The following is a 19,927-nucleotide window of genomic DNA, read 5'->3' on the forward strand; positions in this document are numbered from 1 at the left end:
GAGCAAGTGAAGTTGAGTGAAGTTATCCCCTTTGGTTTAAGAGCCTGATGGCTGAGGGGCAATAACTATTCCTGAACATGGTGTTGTAAGCCCAGAGGCTCTTGTGCCTTTTCCCTGATGGCAGCAGTGAGAGAGAGCATGTTCTAGGTGGTGGGGGTCCCTGATGTTGGATGCTATTTTCTTGCAACAGCATTTCATGTTGATGTACTGAATGGTGGGGAGGGCTTTGACTGTGATGGACTGGGCCACATCCACTACCTTTTGTGGGATTTTCAATTCAAGGGCATTAGTGTTTCCATGCCAGCTGCGATGCAACCTGTCAGTATACTCTCCATTGCACATCAATAGAAGTTTGTCAAAGTTTCAGATGTCATGCTGAATCTTCACAAACTCCTAAGGAAGGTGAGCCACTGCCGTGCTTCCTCTGTCATTGTACTTGTGTGCTGAGCCTATGACAGGTCTTCTGAAAAAAATATCACCAAGGTATTTAAAGTTGCTGACCCTCTATGCCTCTGACCCTTCAATGCAGATTGGCTTATAGACCTCTGATTTCCTTCTCCTCAAGTCAATAACCAGCTCCTTGGTCCTGCTGACATTGAGTAAGAGTTTGTTATTATGGAATGAGTCAGCCATACTTTCAATTTCCTTCCTCTTTGCTGATTAATCACCATGTTTGATTTGGCCTATGACAGTGGTGTCGTCAGCAAATTTGAATATGGCACCGGAGCTGTGCTTAGCCACACCGCCAGTAGAAATATAATGTTCATTACAGATGTTATGTTCTGATACGAGACTCTTTGTCAGAAATCTAAAGTGACCCCACATGTTACCATGCACAATGAAGTGTGTGAGAGAGAGAAAGAGCAAATAAATGGAAACAATGAAGCTGTCAGTGTGTTTCAGAGCTGTTACTCAGACATGAGATCAAACAGATAATGTTAGAAATGCTCAGCAGACTAGACACTGTTGGTGGAGTGAGATAAATTGAGTTAACATTACAGATAGATAAATTTGCAGCAAAATAAAGCAACACAGGAAAAGACAGATGGGATTAAGGAACAGAAATAAAAGAGACAGTGAAAAGAAAATGAAATGCTAATTCTATGATATAGAAATGCACAAACACCATTATTTTGCTATTGTGTGAGGATTCTCACAAAACTGTTTTTGTTACAGCCAAAGATGTTTTTAGTAATGTTTATTATTTCCCTTATTATAAAAAAACACTTATTCATGTACACATGGTCTAATTTTCTTTGCCATCTTTTGTTGTAAAACTTGGCCAAGTATCTTGAGATTTTGATAAGAATCATATTCCAAATTTCTATATTTATAGCACTCCGTTATATCCTTTCAATAGATTAATAATGTAGATTTTGCTAGTCTTGCTTGCTAATTTTTTGATTATAAAAATAAACCTTATTGTTCTTTTTATATAATTCCCTTTTGTTGAATCACTAAACAAGACTTGACACAGGGTACATTATTCTTAGTATTCTTTGCTCAGATGTAGGCAATTTTGCAAGGGTTGTATTTATTACCCACTCTTAATTGCCTTGAAACTGATTGACACATTATTCTATTTCAGTGACAAGTTACATGTTAAGCATAATTCTGTAGCTCAGTATTCACAACTAGGCATAGATCAGGAAAGGAAGGCAGGTTGCCTTCCTTGAAGGATATTAGTAAGCTAAATATGTTTACATTCGATGCAATGGCCTCTTTACTGCTACAATTTCCTCCAATTTATATTTTTTTTACCTTTGCCTGGGTCTGGGTCTCTTCCATCATGTTTGTCCATCATGTTTCCTTTCCAGGTTAGAGTGACACTAGTTGTGATATCTTCTGACTGGACAATTGTATAGTTTGATAACGACCAATTCCAATTTTCACCCATTTGTTTTTGCTTCCTCTCTCTTTCTCCCTCTCTTTCAATTCCTTCCTACACTATTGAATATGAATTGACCCTACTTCTTGAGATTGCTTTCCAAGAAAGCCCGCAACTTCTTTTTGTTCACTAGATTATTCATATTTTCCCCTAATTCTAGATGAATGGTGTAATTTCCATGATTGCCTTTTTCACATTGAGAAAGGCTTCAGAGCCCAGATTACTTAATCCAGCAACACAATTCGTGTTTCTCTCCCCCAATAAACTGTTCAGATTTGTAGTTTCCTATTGCAACCTATTACAAAGAGGAACTGTTAACCCTATGCTAACCCTAGGGTGTCCATGGGAAATCAATCCACTATTATTTTCATCTCACAAGCCAGCTCTCACTCCTGACATGTGCACAAAACTGTACCCGATCACCTGACAGTCAGTAATGATCGGAGGACCACTTACAGACTTCACTAAACTGCTGTAAATGAGGAAGGCACTTCAGCCTCTGTCTCAAAGATAATATTAAAGATACCAGATTAAACAAAGAACAATGTTGGCTTATTTTAACACCCGCTTTTACAATTTGGAAGCTAGAATTTTACCAGAAAGATGGCACCAGTGAACAACATGGCCAACAGCAACATCCTTCAGACAGTTCACAAAACTACTTCTTTGACTTATTCTTCTGCCAATTATAATTATACTGCTAAGCTGCATCTGATTGGAACCCTTGAGTTATATTTTGATAGTGTTTTTGGGCCGACTGGTGCTTTGCCGTCTCTGAGGGAGTTCAGTGAGGATGAAGAGGAGCGTGCAGCCTGGAGGCCAAGAAGCTGAAGATGGAGCTTGAGCCCACGATTGATTCCATTGCTTTTCTGCAAATGAGGTGTGGAACAAGGCTGAAGTTGAGAAGGACAAGGACAGGTGGGTGTTTAGCACCAGTCTTCCTCTCCCCCTTGCCAGCTGCTGTCGGAAGAAAGTGCAGGAGTCTGGGGTTCCATGCTGCAAGGATTGATCACCAAAGCCGTGGACTCATTTTGGGGGACTTTGAGGTTCATGGTGCATGTATTCCTGGAATCTCATTACTTTTTTCTCTGTTTTTGAGTAGTTTGATCAGGGTGATTGATAAGGTCTGAGGTGCTTCACGAAGAATGCTTTGCCTGCAGCCAGCAGTGTGGTGCTGAACGGAACTAAACTGAATACTACAGGACTCCTGGTTTGATGTTTGATGTTTATTCTATGCGTTGCTTGCTCACTTTTTGCCATTTGCTCAATTTGTTTTTTATTGTGCATTGGGTGTTTGATGTTTTCTTGAATGGCTTCCATGGTCTTTCATTGTTTCGTGGCTGCCTGTGGGAGGACGGATCTCAGAGTTGTATTCTGCATACATACTTTGATAATAAATGCACATTGAATCCTTGAATTATAAAGCTGGCCAGTCCTGAGATGAGTTAACAAAGGGTGAACATGTTTATAACTTCTATTTAACACATCTCAAAAATAAATCTAGCCCCAAAGTGAAATATAAGACTTCTTTCCATTCAGTGAATACTATGAAGACTGCTAAGCTTCAAATGGCAATTATCATTACCTTGTTAATAGGCTCTGCAACCATAAATTGGACTGCAATGCAAATAACTGATAATTCTGTACCAATTAGTTAGATCTCTGGTGACTAACCTCTGTTAAATATTCCAGCAAGCTCATTTATTGTACTGATGGGATTAGAGAATACCATTATAGGTGACACTTAATAAGTCCTGATTTGAAATTTTACAGATGCATTTTACTGCAGCATAACTCATGTTACATTATATTTTGAAGGGTTAATAGGCTCTCTTTCAATCGCATTGTGGCATCTAGCCTCTCTAATGTTACAACTTTAAACTTATTTACTATAAAATATATATTTTAATAATCAATTTTATTTGAGCGACATCAATTAAAACTGTTATTACTTGGTATAGTTACCAAGTATAACTATATACACTTAAAATATAACCAGTTTACTTCATAGTTAGGATTATCCAAGAGATCTTCAGAAGTGGTGCTTTAGGAAGGTGGTATCCATCTTGAGGAGTCCTCACCACCCAGGACATGCCCTCTTCTCACTGTTACCGACAGGAAGGAGGAACAGAAGCCCAAAGGCACATTCAGTGATTCAGGAACAGCTTCTTCCCCTCTACTATCTGATTTCTAAATGGACATTGAACTCATGAACACTACTGCACTACCATCTGTCTATCTATCTATATAGCAGTGAGGTTGTGTTCATGGATATATCTATCTATCTATATGTGTGTATGTATATATATACACACACACTCAATGTTTTTTCCAGGTTTTTTCCCCTCCATATTTATTTATTTATCTATCATGTGTAACGCTTTGGTTCACATCTTTACTGTTATGCTGTAGGTATTTCATTTAGCAGTTCTGTAAGAGCAGTCTATTCTGCTTTCAGCCTGTTTGGGTTATTGTTGAAGACAAGGGATAATGAGGAATATGTATCATCCAATTAGGATGGTAGAATTTGGGGTGGGGGGTGTTGTTGGGAGACACTATGGCTGGTCTTGGGGCTTTTGTTCAGTGGGAGATGAAGAGAAGATTCCGGAGAGAACCGGTCGTAGGACTCAATGGAGTCAAGATCGACTGAGGATCGGTGAAGCACTGAGCTCCAAGTTGTGTACATTTAACTTCCCTTTTCTTTTTGTTTTTTCTTTATTAACCCTTTAGTTAAGATACATAAATATAATTACTTCAATCGTATGCAGTGTACTGTCTGTTATTTTGTGGCACTAATTTATAACAGGGTAGCAAATTACACAGCATCCACACAAACTGGTGTTAGGGGTCGGAGAGTCATCTCAATCTCACAGGTCTGGTTGAACTAGAGTCTAAGGAGAGTGCCCTCCCTAGACTTATGCAGCTAAAGAAACCGGGGCATTTCACATGCATTGCATTGTGCTGCTGTCATGAAGTTACAAATTTCATGACATATGTCAGTGATATGAAACCTGATTCTGGTTAATAATGAATTAAGTTAGAATAAAACAAAAATGTCATGGGAGAGCAACACTTTGGATGATATTGTACAAAAGAACATGTTACATAAAAATGCTTAACTGTTATTTTTTTATCTGATCATTTAGGACAGAATAAAGAATACTAAGAAAAAAATTAAGAAGCTGAAGATTTGCTTAACATACGAACAAAAATGCTTATATAATTACAGATTATTAAGTCAAGGTAGACTTAGACCCAAGGGATAAATCACATATATAATTCCATATAGCACAGCATTCTACCTTTAGGTTAAAAAGAAAACTAACTAGTTCAGCTTTCCATCATAGTGGGTTAGAGAAACAAAATGGTCTTCCATTATTTGATACTGAAATATAAATGGTATTGTCTCTGTGAATTTACTTTATCTCAAGACCTATCGTACAGTGAGAAATATAAGAGGTATTTAAGATGATCCATTATATGAAATAAACCACTGTGAGGAATATATCATGACCCCATAATTTAAGTCATAGTTCTGGTAAAAGTGAAAATATATTTTAGACACAATAATAGACTTGAGCTAAACAATGTGAATCTCTAAGTGTCTTTATGGAGTGGAAAGTCAGTTATGATTTCAATATTCAAGCTTATCTTCCCCTAGGATTAATATACTCCCCTAGGAGCAGCAGATGTCAAGTTTCATTTTGCCTCATTCCATATTTTGTGTAAACAGAACAAAAACACATACTAGAAGAATATACTAGTAAAATCCAATTGCCTTTTAAAGATTATTTAATATTTAATGATCAACCTGAACAACACCTCATTTTTTTTTCATCCCCAGCAATATCATTTTATGCCCAGTTTCATTGGAAGAAAAAATATCAGTCTCTCATAGTTCTCATTAGCGTCAAATCATGAAAGTTCATGTTGCAAAAGGAGGTACATTTGTTATCATGTGTGGGTTGAACTCTCTATGAGTGAACTCTGTAACCTGTCCAGGCCTCTATTACCTTGTATCTTTCTCAAATACAAATAAACTGTTTTGCAGGACAAAATATTCCACATTCTATCAGTTGTAGAACAATGGCATGTTAACGTCCCTCATCATTTGACATGGAGAGATTGAACATTTCTCCTCCATTGTGACAAATCTAAATAGGGCTGTTCACATCTTAGAGCAGTTATGTTCACTGGAGTTCTGCAATAAGTGAGATTAATTCAATTTATAGTGACATTCTGGTATTGCCAGTATCATTATCTGTCCTTTCTCCTCTCCAGAGCATTCATGTGTTCAACAGCAGACTAAGAACATTTCTGATGATACTCCTTGGAGGAGACAATTCCAGGGTTCATGTTGTCTTTGCATCAATGCACAGTAGATGTGTGTAATAGAATGGGTCAATTGGGAGAGCAAGGTCTCACTTTCTTGGTAGATAACTGATCCCATGTAAGCAAAAGCTAACCTTGAGGGCTTAGTTTGTGAAAGGAAGTTGTCTCCAAGCTCAGATCAATGTTGACTTCTGGAACAATCAATAACAAGAATAAGAAGATATGGAGAGCAACAGATCTGTGTCATACTAGTCACAAATACTGCAATGTTGATGTTGAACAGAGTTGGGAAAATTAAGCTTGTGGCATTAGGGGAAGACAGGGCTATGGGTGGGGTGTTGAGTAAATGAACTTGTGGAGAGAAATAAAATAAAACTGCAGATACTGGAAAACTGAACAAAAAACAGCAAATGTTGGAAAGATTCAGCAGACCAGGCAGCATCCATAGAAAGTCAAAAAAAACTTATTTCAGGCTGATGACTCGCCAGGACTTAAGAACTTTTTAAAAGCTATTATTAATGCTTTTTGAGATAGTGATTTAGATGCATATCATATTTTTTACTGAGTTAAGTATTGTATGTAATTAGTTTTGCTACAACAAGTGTATGGGACATTGGAAAAAAGTTGAATTTCCCCATGGGGATGAATAAAGTATCTATCTATCTATCTATCTATCTATCTATTTCAAACAAGCTGTGGGGAAGATGAAAATCAATTTGATATCTGCTTGAATAAGTTCTAATGTAAAATATAAAATCAAGGTGTGTGGAAGATCAAGGCAAACAAAATGAGAAACAATATAAATTTTCATACAGTCATCAGAAAAGATCAATTATAGACAACACAATTAGATTTGCAGATCAAGTGTTAAAGTGCATGGTCAGTAAAGTTGATGAACTGTAGATGCAAATAGCAAATAGGAGAGCGATAATTTTGTCAATAATTTTGAACAGAGAATTGAATGGATCAGAGTTTAATATAGCAAATTAAAAGCCTGCAAATGAGAACATTGGTTCCAGAAGAGTAATCTTGCTCTTGTATTAATTGCCACTGTACAGGAGTAGAACAGAATAATTAAATTATTAGGCTTGAACGACCATTCTTTGCATGGTATTTTAGGTACGTTGTGCTTCAAGGTTCAATCTTCCATTTTGATACTTCGGTGTCATTCTTGGATGTGTCTCATAATCTGTACTAGCTCCATGGGAAATGGGCCAAACTTGGATCAATGCATTGTTTAGATGGGCACTTTGGTCGGCATAGACAAGTTAAGCCATTGGACCTCTTTCTATGCTGTATTACTCTATGACTCTATGACTCTAAGTCTTGATAGTTGCATGTCACAATGCATTGGAACATTCTACACCAGGAACAATGGAGCATTCCAAGGTGTGTGAAGTAGATTTGTCAGACAAAGCAAAAAGCAAGGATTTTCCACCACATTATTTATTTTACTCTGATGTGATGTAATAACAGTATTCCATAAAAGTGGTTGCCATTTTGCAGTCACTTTTACTTTGGATTTCTGCTGCTCAATGTGACAGATGGGTATTGGTCCTATAACTTGAAATTGCATTAGGAAGAATTGCATCCCTCAGGACCTACCAGATTTCACATCAGTTTTGTAGCATTTTTTAATGTGCTGGTTTCAAGGAATATATGTTTTAATAAGGAAAAGCTTTATGACATGATTGAGGAGATAAGATAGAATTTTAAATGTCATGTTCGAATTGAATTATGCTCTGCTAGCAAGTATTAACTTATCTGAACTACACTGAAAGTATTATCTTCTCTCACCAAAACCAGTTCTGATCTGTGTAGTGTGGTGTAATGGGAAACCTCTCTATAAGAGCTCTATATTAATTTCAATGTCAGGCCACAGTTTTTGGACTCCATCTGCTGAAATATTTTACTGTTCCATTTTCCCTGATTACACACCCAATGGTTTGCACCCCTTAGTAGACATCTGAAAAACTGCCTGAGTCAAAAGCAAGATGCTTTGAATAGGAGAACTATAATCTGGTCCAGTCAAAAAGAAATGCTGTAGTTAAGCTTTAATGTTCTCATGAAGGACCATGAGCAAGTCTTTTCTGGACCTCAGGAAGGAAGCAAGCCATTGTCCAAGGATGGATCTTCACTTGGCCCATATCTGCAATCATTTCCCTTCCAATGGATCTATTTTTTTCCAGGCTTAGAGGACCACTGTGTTGCTGATGGTGCAGTTACTTGGAGTGTAAGAACTTTCCTAGGATACTTGTTTTGATTCAGGTGATCAATGTCCCCATGCTAATTGTGCCCATCCCACAAAGTAGACTATGTATTGGCAACATACACAAAATGCTGGATGGACTCAGCTGGTCAGGCAGCATCTATGGAGGGAACTAATTTCGCTAAATCATGTATTGCTCATGATTTCCAGCATCTTCAGAATCTCTTATGTCCCTAATACTTCAATTGGAACTATTGAGCTACTGTTAGATTTCCCACAAGATGGCGATGGAGGAATTGCAGAAAAATAAAAACCTACAGACAAAAGCTCTCTTCTTTTCTTGGTAGCTGCAGACTTCAAATTGTATGTAGGACAAAATGAAGCACTAATTGCATCAGTAACAAAATGCCAGCTGTCAACCAGGTTTTGTGAGAATGCCACTTATTCTTGCCATTGACAAGGGACATACTATGCTTTAAAGCCACAGAGATCAGGTCTGAGGATAGAGATCTAGGCTTCGTGGGCCACAGGATTTCTTGGACACATTATAGAAGAATAGGACATGTACAATAAATGGTGAGTCATTAAGGAATATGGATGTACAAGTCCATAGTTTTCTGAAAGTGGAAACATACTTAGGTCAATAAGGTGATGAAGAAAGCAAATGGCATACAATGGCATCAAAGGCTGAAGCATAGAATATAAGTGTTTGGAAGTTGTGCTTATATGCTCCATAGTACCTGGGATGCACAAAGTATTGAGAACAGCTCTGGTTACTGCAATTCTGACTTGGACCTACTGGGCAGTCCTTCGTTGTCACTGGCTGTAAATCCTAGAATGATCTCTCAGCTGCAAATTGGGAGTACTTTCACCAGAAGGAATTCAGCTGTTCAGGAAGATGGATCATCACCACGTTTTCAAGGACAATTAGGAAAGCACTTTGTCAGCAGCTCCCAAATTCTGGAAAATTAATACATAAAAAAAAATCCATGCTTAATAATATGGCTTGAACAGTTCAGTGTGAATTTTTGTCTCTGAGATTCTATGAGGCAATGTGTGGATTGTACGGGATAGATATTAACAGTATAGGTCAGGGCAGTTTGTGGTTGTTAAAAAGAACTGTTTAAAATAGCAGAGTAGCTCCAGTACAGCAGACATCTGGCTTACATCAGCATTAAATTCCGCTGTTTGTGTCAAATCAAATGGGTCCCACAGTGGCATAGCGGTTTTGCACAATGCTACTACAGCTTAGGGTGTCAGAGTTGGAGTTCGATTCCAGTGCTGTCTGTAAGGATTTTGTTTGTTCTCTCTGTGAGTGTGTTGGTTTCCTCCGGGTGCTCCAGTTTCCTCCTACAGTCCAAAGACATGCTGGTTAGTAGGTTAATGGGTCATTGTAAACTGTTCTGTGATTAGGCTGGGAAGTGCAACTTGTTAGGCCGGATCTGCGCAGCATCTGTGAATAAATAAATAAATCAGTGAGGATGATGCTGGGCAGCCTGCACATATTGCCAAACTTCTGGTGCCAACGTGATGGCACCTAATGGCAACTCATTTGCTTCTTGGGGTTCCACCACTGGCCGCTATTCAACATGCCAAGGGTTTGGCCTGAGAATCTCGATTGTGTTCAGAAGCCTAAGATCTCGGGACTCTGGAGAAAAGCGGATCGAGGGTCGGTGTCACAGCCGTAGACTTGCATGTCGTCGGCGAGGCCGGAAAATCTTTCACTGTGGGCCCGAACGCCCAAGGTGTTTGCGATCTTTAGACACACAGCTTGAAAAAAACTGACAAAATCAACTTTTAACATAACAGCGGGTTGCTGTTATGTCTCCTGCTCGCTGTGAAAATGGGGGACACCTCCCTCTCCCTTGCCAGGGAGAGAGAGAACCTGTGGGTAGTTGAATTTCAGATGAAATGCGAAGCTTTTGGAGTAACTTTGGTCTGTGTCTTTGCTATCATTTAGCACACGCTTGGGATCAGTGATGGTACCAATGCGCGCCTTTTTTTTGCTGGTGGGGAGGGGGTATTGTTGCTCGCTGTTGCTTACGCAAGGGAGGGGGGAGCTGGGGGGTTACTTTGAGGTTCTCATGTTTAACTGTCGTTCATTCTTTGGGGAACTTCTCTGTTTGCTTGGATGCTTACAAAGTAAAAGCATTTCAGGATGTATATTACATACATTTCTCTGACATTAAATTGGACCTTTGAACTCACTAACCCTAACTGGAATGTGGGAGGAAATTGGAGCACCTGGATGAAACCCAGGTGTTCGTGGGGAGATTGTGGAATCTCCGTGCAGACTGTGGTGGGAATTGAACCCCAATCTTACAGCTGGCACTGTAAAAGAGTTGCGCTAACCTTTGCGCTACCATGCTGTCCTTTTACTTGGCCCGGTAACAGGCCCATCTGGCCCAATGACCCCATGCCACCCAATTACACGATGTAAGCAATTAACCCACTAATCCACACCTCTTTGGAACGTGTGAAGAAACCGGAGCATCTGGAGGAATCTCAGTGTTCACCAAGAAAGCGTACAGACTGATTACAAGACAGCGGAAAAACTGAGCCCAGATCACTGCTCCTGTTATAGTGCTATGCTCCCATTCTGCCTCCATTTAACCTGATACACATGCAATTCCCAAGCTTCCTGAATGTCACTTTGTAAAGCAGATAAAGAAGATTAGGCGATTATGCAGCATACTGAAGAGGTACGTAATAAAGGGTGAAATCTGTGCAAGAAGAAGTGCTTAATACTCACAACTGGACTATTACCAGTCACTGGGAAATTTTTTTAAACGTTCCCTAAGTGAAAGAGTTCTTTTTTGTCATTGAGAATCAGAATATCATGCTGGGAGGTCCTAAGGCTGCTTTTCTTAGTCTCAACTTAATGATAAGGAGACGAGTATCAGCTACAATAGGAGCTTACCGTGAAGAGAACTGCCACTGGTCAGCAGAAAGAAACAAGGGGAACATAACCAGACAGAAAGCTGCAGCAGGGCAGAGAGAAAGCAACACAGAAAGCAGCAACAGTAGCACAAAGATGCAGAATGGAAAACACTAGAAAGAACTGCATTAACAAAGACAGAACAAACAATGGAGAAAATGTAGCAGAGCAGTGCAGGAGTACAATAGCATTTGAGAGGGCATCGGTAATAGCAGAGGGCAGCAGTAACAGACAAAACACCAGAGAGAACATTATTGACAAAGACAGGGGCAGTCCAGTGAGAATGCAGCAACAAGCAGGGATCAGCAGCAGCAGACGTTTCAGCAATGACACAGAGAGCAGGAACTACAGTGATTAATGGCAGAGAGAGAACAGTGAGTGGCTCTGTGGAGGGCAGCAGTGCAGCAGAGGGAGAGCAGCTGAGAAGACTGCAACGCCAGAGATTCACAACAGGGAGAAGCACCAGGAAAAGGGACAGCAGGGGTAATGAGAGATAGTGAGGTTCAGGGATCACAAGTCTGAACACAGAAGCAAAGGAGACATGTAAAATAAAAAAGCAGAAAGGGTGAAATGCTGCTAAGGTGTGGGGGTGTTCTTGATCTCTCAGAAGAAAGTGTATCTGGAAAATGAGCTTATCATATCATGAATATAGGAGAATAAAAGATGTGATTAGTATAATATTAGGTTAATTGGATGCTTGGACTTAATGGGCCACTGGGCCGGATTCTGTGTAATATGTCTCATTTCAAAGGTCAAAGTGCATTTATCATCAAAATATGTATATATTATACAACCTTGAGGTTCATCTCCTTACAGGCAGCCATGAAACAAAGAAATCCAAAAGAAATCATTTTAAAAAAAAGACTATCAAGCATCCTGTGTGCAAAGAGAGAAAAACAGTGTAAACAATAAGAGCAAGCTAATAGTGTTCAGAACTGAAGTCCATGGCAGCAAACAAACACCCTCTATTATAGGGTGACTAAAATCAATTGACTTCCAGGAGATGTGCTAACTGTTGGATCTGGTGGCATGCTTTACAGTTATTTAGCATGATTTATAGTCCCTAAATCTTGCAGTGTTTGACCACATATGTGTAAAACCTTTGTGTCAGTTACATTTAACTGACTCATTGAGAAATGAAACATGGGTGGGGAAATGGCATAGAGAAGTACCAGAAAGGAATTTGATAAATGTGAGTTGTTGAACTTTTGGAGGTCAAATGCAAGGGGAAAGTAACAACATTAGGCAGATCCCTGATGGATTGCTTGACCCTGGCAAGTTTATACAATTTGCCTGTTATGTCAATAGCCAGAAAGAGTCAGCTTGCGACTTTATGCATTTGTGTAGTATCTGTACTGTGTCACTGACTGCACAATAAGCCAATATTGCACTACTGTATCAGCCATGCAAAAAGATTTTGTTCAATATGCAGCGGGTGCACAAGAAGGAGATGTTTATATATGAAATTTGCCATGACTTGAGAGATGGGATTCAAAATTGGCTTGGCCATAGAAGACACAAAGTAGTGGTGGAGAGACATTATCTGACTGGAAGCTTATGACCAATGGTATTCATTATGTATATTAATGATTTGCATGAAAATAGGGGGGCCAATTAGAATGTTAGCAGATTCCCTAGAACGTACAAGACCGAGGGATGACCTGATAGAGTTATGTAAGATCATGAGAAGAATAGACAGGGTGAAAGCACATAGAAACAAAAGGCATTGCTTTAAGATGAGTAGTGAGAGATTTGAAAAGAACATCTGGTTCAGCTTCTTCAAGCAAAGGATAATGCCTGTTTGTACTGTCAGAAATAATGGCTGAGGTGGTCACATTAGCATTAATTAAAAGGCATCTCAGAGAAGTACATGGACTGGGGAGGTATAGGTGATTATTGACTAAACTGTTGGGCAATAGTCAACATGGACAAGTTGGCCTCATTGGCTTGATTCCATGCTGTTTGATTTTACCAGTTTATGACACAAAAACCGTCAGCCTTATGGATAGTGAGGAAGTTGGTAGACGGATACAGCAGGAAATGGACATGGAAACATGGGTGGAGAAATGGGAGATCAAAGATCAAAATTAGCAAGGTGAATTGCAAGGTCAAATGGAAGAAGAAAGTACACAATAAATGGGATGATCCTTTGGAGCATTAATGTGCAGAGGAATCCCAGGGAGAAAGTCCAGAGTTTTCTGAAACTGACAACACAAATGGATAGGGCAGTAAAGAAGGCATATGGCATGTTTCCCTTCATCAGTCAGAGCATTGATTAGAAATGTTTGCCAGACATGGTACAGCTATATAAAATGTTGGCTAGGTCTCATTTGGAGTGGGGCTGGACCTTGGGGCCAGATCAAAGTGGAGGGGCCTGGGCCCAAGAGTGAAAAGTGAACTGATGTTTGGCCGATTTAAGCGCCAAGTCAGATTAAAAAGAGCAAGGTGTCAAGGTTAAGGGTGAAGGACAAGCAGGTGTTCAGTCTGCTGCTCCGTGAGGTTTACTCACCTCAACACTGAACCGAATCTTCATCTGTGGCCTACAACCATTGGCACTAGCCTCAGCACTGGACTGGCTCCATGGCTGTGGTCTCACTTTCAGGGAATCTGAAATTCATCTTCTGTGTGTTATTTGTTTACTATTTATTGTTTGTACTATTTGTTGCTTTTCTCATGCGTTTGACGGTCTTTGTTGTATGGGTTTCTTTTAATGAGTTCTATTGAACCCATTTTGTTTAGTGGCTGCCTGCAAGAAGACAAATCTCAATATGCATACAGTAAACATATTTTGATAATAAATCTATTTTAACTTTGAACTTTGAAATTACAATTGTTTCTGCATTTCAGGTCATCTCTTTACAGCTCGCTAGGATTTTACCAGAATTACAGAGTTTAGAGTCCTTAAGCTTGTTATAGACGGTGGGTGGTAGTGGGGACAAGCTCCCAGTACCTACTAAATGCTCCCAGAGATGTGTGTTTAAAATAGCCTCTGACATCCAATCCAGCTCCTGGCCTTCACATGAGGCTTAGCTACTAAGCCTGGCAGAAGTGTTTAAACTGACGGGAAAAGGGTTAAAGGCATCTACTGGTTCCTTAAAACCAGTTATTTCAGGCAGATGGGGCTTGACAGCTGTGGTTCACAGCTTACCTAGGAGAAGAAAAGCTCTGATCTCAAATCTCTGCGGCTTTGCGTCTATACCCATTCATGGGAAAGACTTCGGGAGTAAAGCCAAGGAAAAATCTGGAGCTGGAGTCTCTAAGGCAGTCCTACATTGAGTTCAAAGCTGACTGGCAACTCTTGTGACGCTACTGGTACCAAACTGTATTGATGTCTGCCATTCCTTTGGATTCATCAGCTGCATGGGCAACACCTTGCTCTCCTTATCATACTGTCCTGGCTTGCATGCTGGTTTGCATATCAGTGAGCTGGGACACAACATTCATGCTTGACCTCAACCAACTGAGGGCTTCAAACAGAGCATTAGCGATTAGGAGAGGTTGAACAATGTTGAATTGTTTTCTCTGCAGTGCTGGAGGCTGAGGATGACTTGAAAGGTCGATTTTGCAGGGTGGAAATGTGAAATGCTGGAGGTGAGAGGGAATTAGTTTAAAGAAGAGTTAAGAGATCAGATTTTTCACAGAGCTTTGTAGGTGCCTGGAATGTGCTGCCAGGGAAGGTGGTAGATGTAATATTAAAGAGCTATTTAGACAGACATATGAACGGGCACCTAGAGGGATGGAGACTATATATAGGCAGATGGATTAATTTAATTTGGCATCATGGTTAGTACAGACATTGTAGGACAAAGGCCTGTTCCTATGCTGTTCTATGTTTTACAAGGACATTCACAACAGCTGTCATAATGCTTTCCTGCTATTGCACTCCAAACTGCCTGATGATGGTCATGTTGAACCTACAAGTAGGATTAAGAGGGAAGAATAAAAATCAAAGTACTGTATATCCCCTTGAATCTTAGTAATGATGCTAATGAGCAAACCACTAACGAAGACCCAAGAATGATAAGTCAAGTATATCACATCACATTTGAGGTATCTTGAATAAGTGATGGACACTCAATGTGCGCCTTAAACTGTTGTCAGTCAAGATTTTCAGTGTATGTAAGATACTTTGCTCTGGACTATACTTGTTTCAGTGGGTTTGAGCTGCAGGGACATAAGCCAAGCTTACATTATCTGAAGGTGAATGCATGGTTAGATATACTGCATGAAATGGATAGATAAGGTTGTATAACAGAAACCAGGCTACACTTCTATCTGGATACCAGTGATGTTCTTATACATGCAAGGTTCAGTTAGTCACTCCAATTTGAGTATAGCAACAATCCTGTCAGAGATTGCTTTGCTCCTAGTCATAATACTGAGCCCTATTTTAATGAGTTTAAGGGAAGTTGTTACACCAATTTCCCAATAAATATCCCTGCATTCTGTTGATCAAATAATATCTTTCCATTCATTAAGAATACAACTTTGTCCATAAGGCAGGGACATGCAAAATGAGTAAAATAATACCTGATTTTGGGACACATGGAAACAACATCATATAAAACAACTGGGCAAATTAAACTATAAAGCTTTCTGTCTTCCATTACCTATATGTCTCAGCTTTAACAGAGTCAGAATCAATCATCTTTAGAGCCTGCACTGAGATGATCATCCATGATGATCTTCGGGCATTGGATTCTGTTAATACTGTTCACTCACCATCATTACACTAAGGAATCTACTGTCTCAGTTTTGCATTAAACATGTTAGTTTCAAGAATTTTTCATTGCAATAATTGAGATTCTATGGAATTGGCCACTCTTTCCACCAAAGAAAACATCTCTGTAGTACACTGACATATTAGTTTTCTCTCTGAAGCGGACTCCTCTATTGTCTCTGGGGAAATTCTGGGGGCAATTCAGAAGGTGCAGGATAGATACATTGCAAAGATAAAGCAGTGTTTTAAAGGGAGAATGAGGCAACTGTGGCTGACATGGGAAGTCAAAGGCAGCATAAATGAAAAGAGAAGGCATATAATATGGCAAAAATTAGTAGGAAGATAGAAGATTAGTAAGCTTTTAAAACAATTATAAGCTTTAAACATTTTTAATTAATTTATATCAGCTCAGCACCTTTAAGTGAATTTATTTATCATCTAGTTATTTAGTGATTGCACAATTGATTGATTTTAAGCAACTTTTCCTCTGTAGTTGTAAACAGAGAATCTATAGAGGATCACCTTTTGTTCCCTCTCTCCTAAAGGAATTCTGTGCTGCTTGTTTCTGCAATGCAGAAGACAATGTGTATTGTCTTTTGCATTGCAGAAACGGAAGTGAGAATGCATCTATCAAAGCAGGCCTGACAAAGAAGTGACGGTGAACATGTAATGAATAGGTAACTGTACTATTATAAACAATACACCAAGGAACTAGAGGGAATATAGAGCATCGATGCAGGAATATGGACATCTGATATTTCAGGTTGGGATCCTTCATCAGAAGTGATGCACTTTATGAGACAAAGACTGAAGTGAGGCCCATTGATCCTGTTGTGGAAAATTCAGCAAACCCAGCTTCTTTTGCTGCAGAGACAGGATACTGCAGATGCTGGAATGTGGGGCAACACAAGAGGTTCTGGAGGAGCTCAATGGGTCAAGCACCATCTATGGAGGGAAATGGATAGTTGCTGTTTCAGGTCAAGATCCTTCATCTGGACTCTGTCACAACAGGCATTTTCATGCCAGCAGTTAAGTGAAGCACTGGTGCATTTTCATGCTGCCTGTTCCCGTTCTGAATTCATTACAATGCTAGTTGCTTATTTTATTGTAATTTTTATTCCCACTCCCACATTCTTTTCCTCCTTTCAATATTTCCTTCTACATCTTCTACAGATGTGTAGTTGAGAGTATCCTAACAAACTGCATAAATGTGTGCCATGGAACTGCACTGCAAAGGACACCAGAGCTCTACAATGGGTAACTAAAACTGCCCTACACATCAGCATACCCGCCATCAAGGACATACACTGCAGGGCCTGAACACCTCCCTCTGCAACTGGATCCTAGACTTCCTGACTGGGAGACCTCAGTCAGTCCGGATCGGGAGCAGCATCTCCAACACCATCACACTGAGCACGGGGGCTCCCCAGGGCTGTGTGCTCAGTCCACTGCTGTTCACTCTGCTGACCCATGACTGTGCTGCAACACACAGCTCGAACCATGTCATCAAGTTCACCGATGACACAACAATGGTGGGTCTCATCAGCAAGAACAACGAGTTAGCATACAGAGAGGAGGTATAGTGGCTAACGGACTGGTGCAGAGCCAAAAACCTGTCTCTGAATGTGAACAAAACAAAAAAGATGGTTGTTGACTTCAGGAGGGCATGGAGCGACCACTCTCAGCTGAACATTGACGGCTCCTCTGTAGAGATCGTTAAGAGCACCAAATTTCTAGGTGTTCACCTGGCGGAGAATCTCACCTGGTCCCTCAACACCAGCTCCATAGCAAAGAAAGCCCAGCAGTGTCTCTATTTTCTGCAAAGGCTGAGGAAAGTCCATCTCCCACCCCCCATCCTCATCACATTCTACAGGGGTTGTATTGAGAGCATCCTGAGCAGCTGCATCACTGCTTGGTTTGGAAATTGCACAATCTCAGATCGCAAGACCCTGCAGCGGATAGTGAGGTCAGCTGAGAAGATCATCAGGGTCTCTCTTCCCACCATCACGGACATTTACACTACATGCTGCATCCGCAAAGCAAACAGCATTATGAAGGACCCCACACACCCCTCATAGAAACTCTTCTCCCTCCTGCCATCTGGGAAAAGGCAACAAAGCATTCGGGCTCTCAAGACCAGACTATGTAACAGTTTCTTCCCCCAAGCCATCAGACTCCTCAATACCCAGAGCCTGGACTGACACCAACTTACTGCCCTCTACTGTGCCTATTGTCTTGTTTATTATTTATTGTAATGCCTGCACTGTTTTATGCACTTTATGCAGTCTCGGGTAGGTCTGTAGTCTAGTGGAGTTTTTTTCTGTGTTTTTTTACGTAGTTCAGTGTAGTTTTTGTACTGTTTCCTGTAGCACCATGATCCTGAAAAACTTTGTCTTGTTTTTACTGTGTACTGTACCAGCAGTTATGGTCCAAATGACAATAAAAAGTGACTTGACTTGACGACTTGAAATACTCCTGTATACATACAATCAGTCTGTGTGTATTTGTTAATGATAAAGTGTCTATATTAATCGTATTCATTATACTTATCACATTTTTTATGCTGCATCAGATCCGGAGTAACTATCATTTGTTCTCCTTTATACTTCTCCTTGTATTGAAGGATAGCAATAAACAGTCCTGAATCTTGAATCTGAAATCTCTTTGGTGATTTTGCCAATAACCATTTCAACACATCCACTGCAGCGCCGACAATACTAAAACCAGAAGTATTGTTCTAATGAGTGCCACTCCCAGTCCTCTCTTCTATGATTAGCATAGATTGCATGTTTTTCATGCTTTTGCATTCAACATTGCACCCATCTTTTCAGTCACCTTCCCTCCACCACTCATATTCCAATTAATATCAGAATATTTCATTAGTTATCATGTATAACTTTATTATATTATCTTACGCGGAGAGCATATATTGATTTGGAAGCATATATAAAATATCATCAGTAAGTAACTTTTACAGAGCTCTTTTTCCCACTTATTTCTTCAATGGTTTCAGTGAAGCATAGCCAATCAAGTTTACAATTGTTCATATGTTTGGTTACAGTGGAGACGTAATGTGTTGTTGCTTTGCACAACATCTGTAAAAAAGAAATGATATGCACTTGAGGGGATAAACTTGAAGTTGACTTGTGAGAAGTTGGTAATAATGAATAAGAGACAGTGAATAGAGCCAGTATCAACTGGTCAAGAGCCAGCAATATGCACTTTTTACGAACATTTTAAATTCACAAGCCATCTTTTGGTGCTAGTTATTAGGTGATTTTCTTATTCCTCACACATGGATGGTCTTGTCAGTGTAAATACAGAAAGAAATTCTGGATTGTAAATTTAAAGATGGATAAATTTAATGAATTCATAATGAGCCATTAAATGTCAGTCATCCTCCAACAGCAGCCGGTGATTAGCAAACACACTGCCTGCTGTCTCAGTGTTCCGGTCTCGAATTTTCAGTCTCCCACAACTCTTCAGTCAGTGAAATCGGTGAGGAACTGGGTCATCCACATGGCCCCTCCCTGCCTTCCAAGCTCCCAGCCCCAAAGGTGCACGTCTTCCAGGCCGTTCCTGGAGATAGCAAAGCTCTAGGCCACATAGTTAGTCCAAAAACCCAGCACTTGTGCAGAAATGTAGATCACGGACTCCAGCAGAACCCCAATCACCTTCATAAGAAAATAAAGATAGAGGAGAAGAAAAGTAAGCTTGTTTGGTGGGTGAACTTGAACAAGTCTCCTGGGTCTCCAAAATCTGCTGGCACTATCTTTTCTGACTCCACCTTAGGAAAAAGAAGCAGATTTGTGGGAACGTTATCGTCTGTAAGTAACATGA

This window comes from Hemitrygon akajei, chromosome 13 (genome assembly GCF_048418815.1).
Source record: "Hemitrygon akajei chromosome 13, sHemAka1.3, whole genome shotgun sequence".
Lineage (NCBI taxonomy): Eukaryota > Metazoa > Chordata > Chondrichthyes > Myliobatiformes > Dasyatidae > Hemitrygon > Hemitrygon akajei.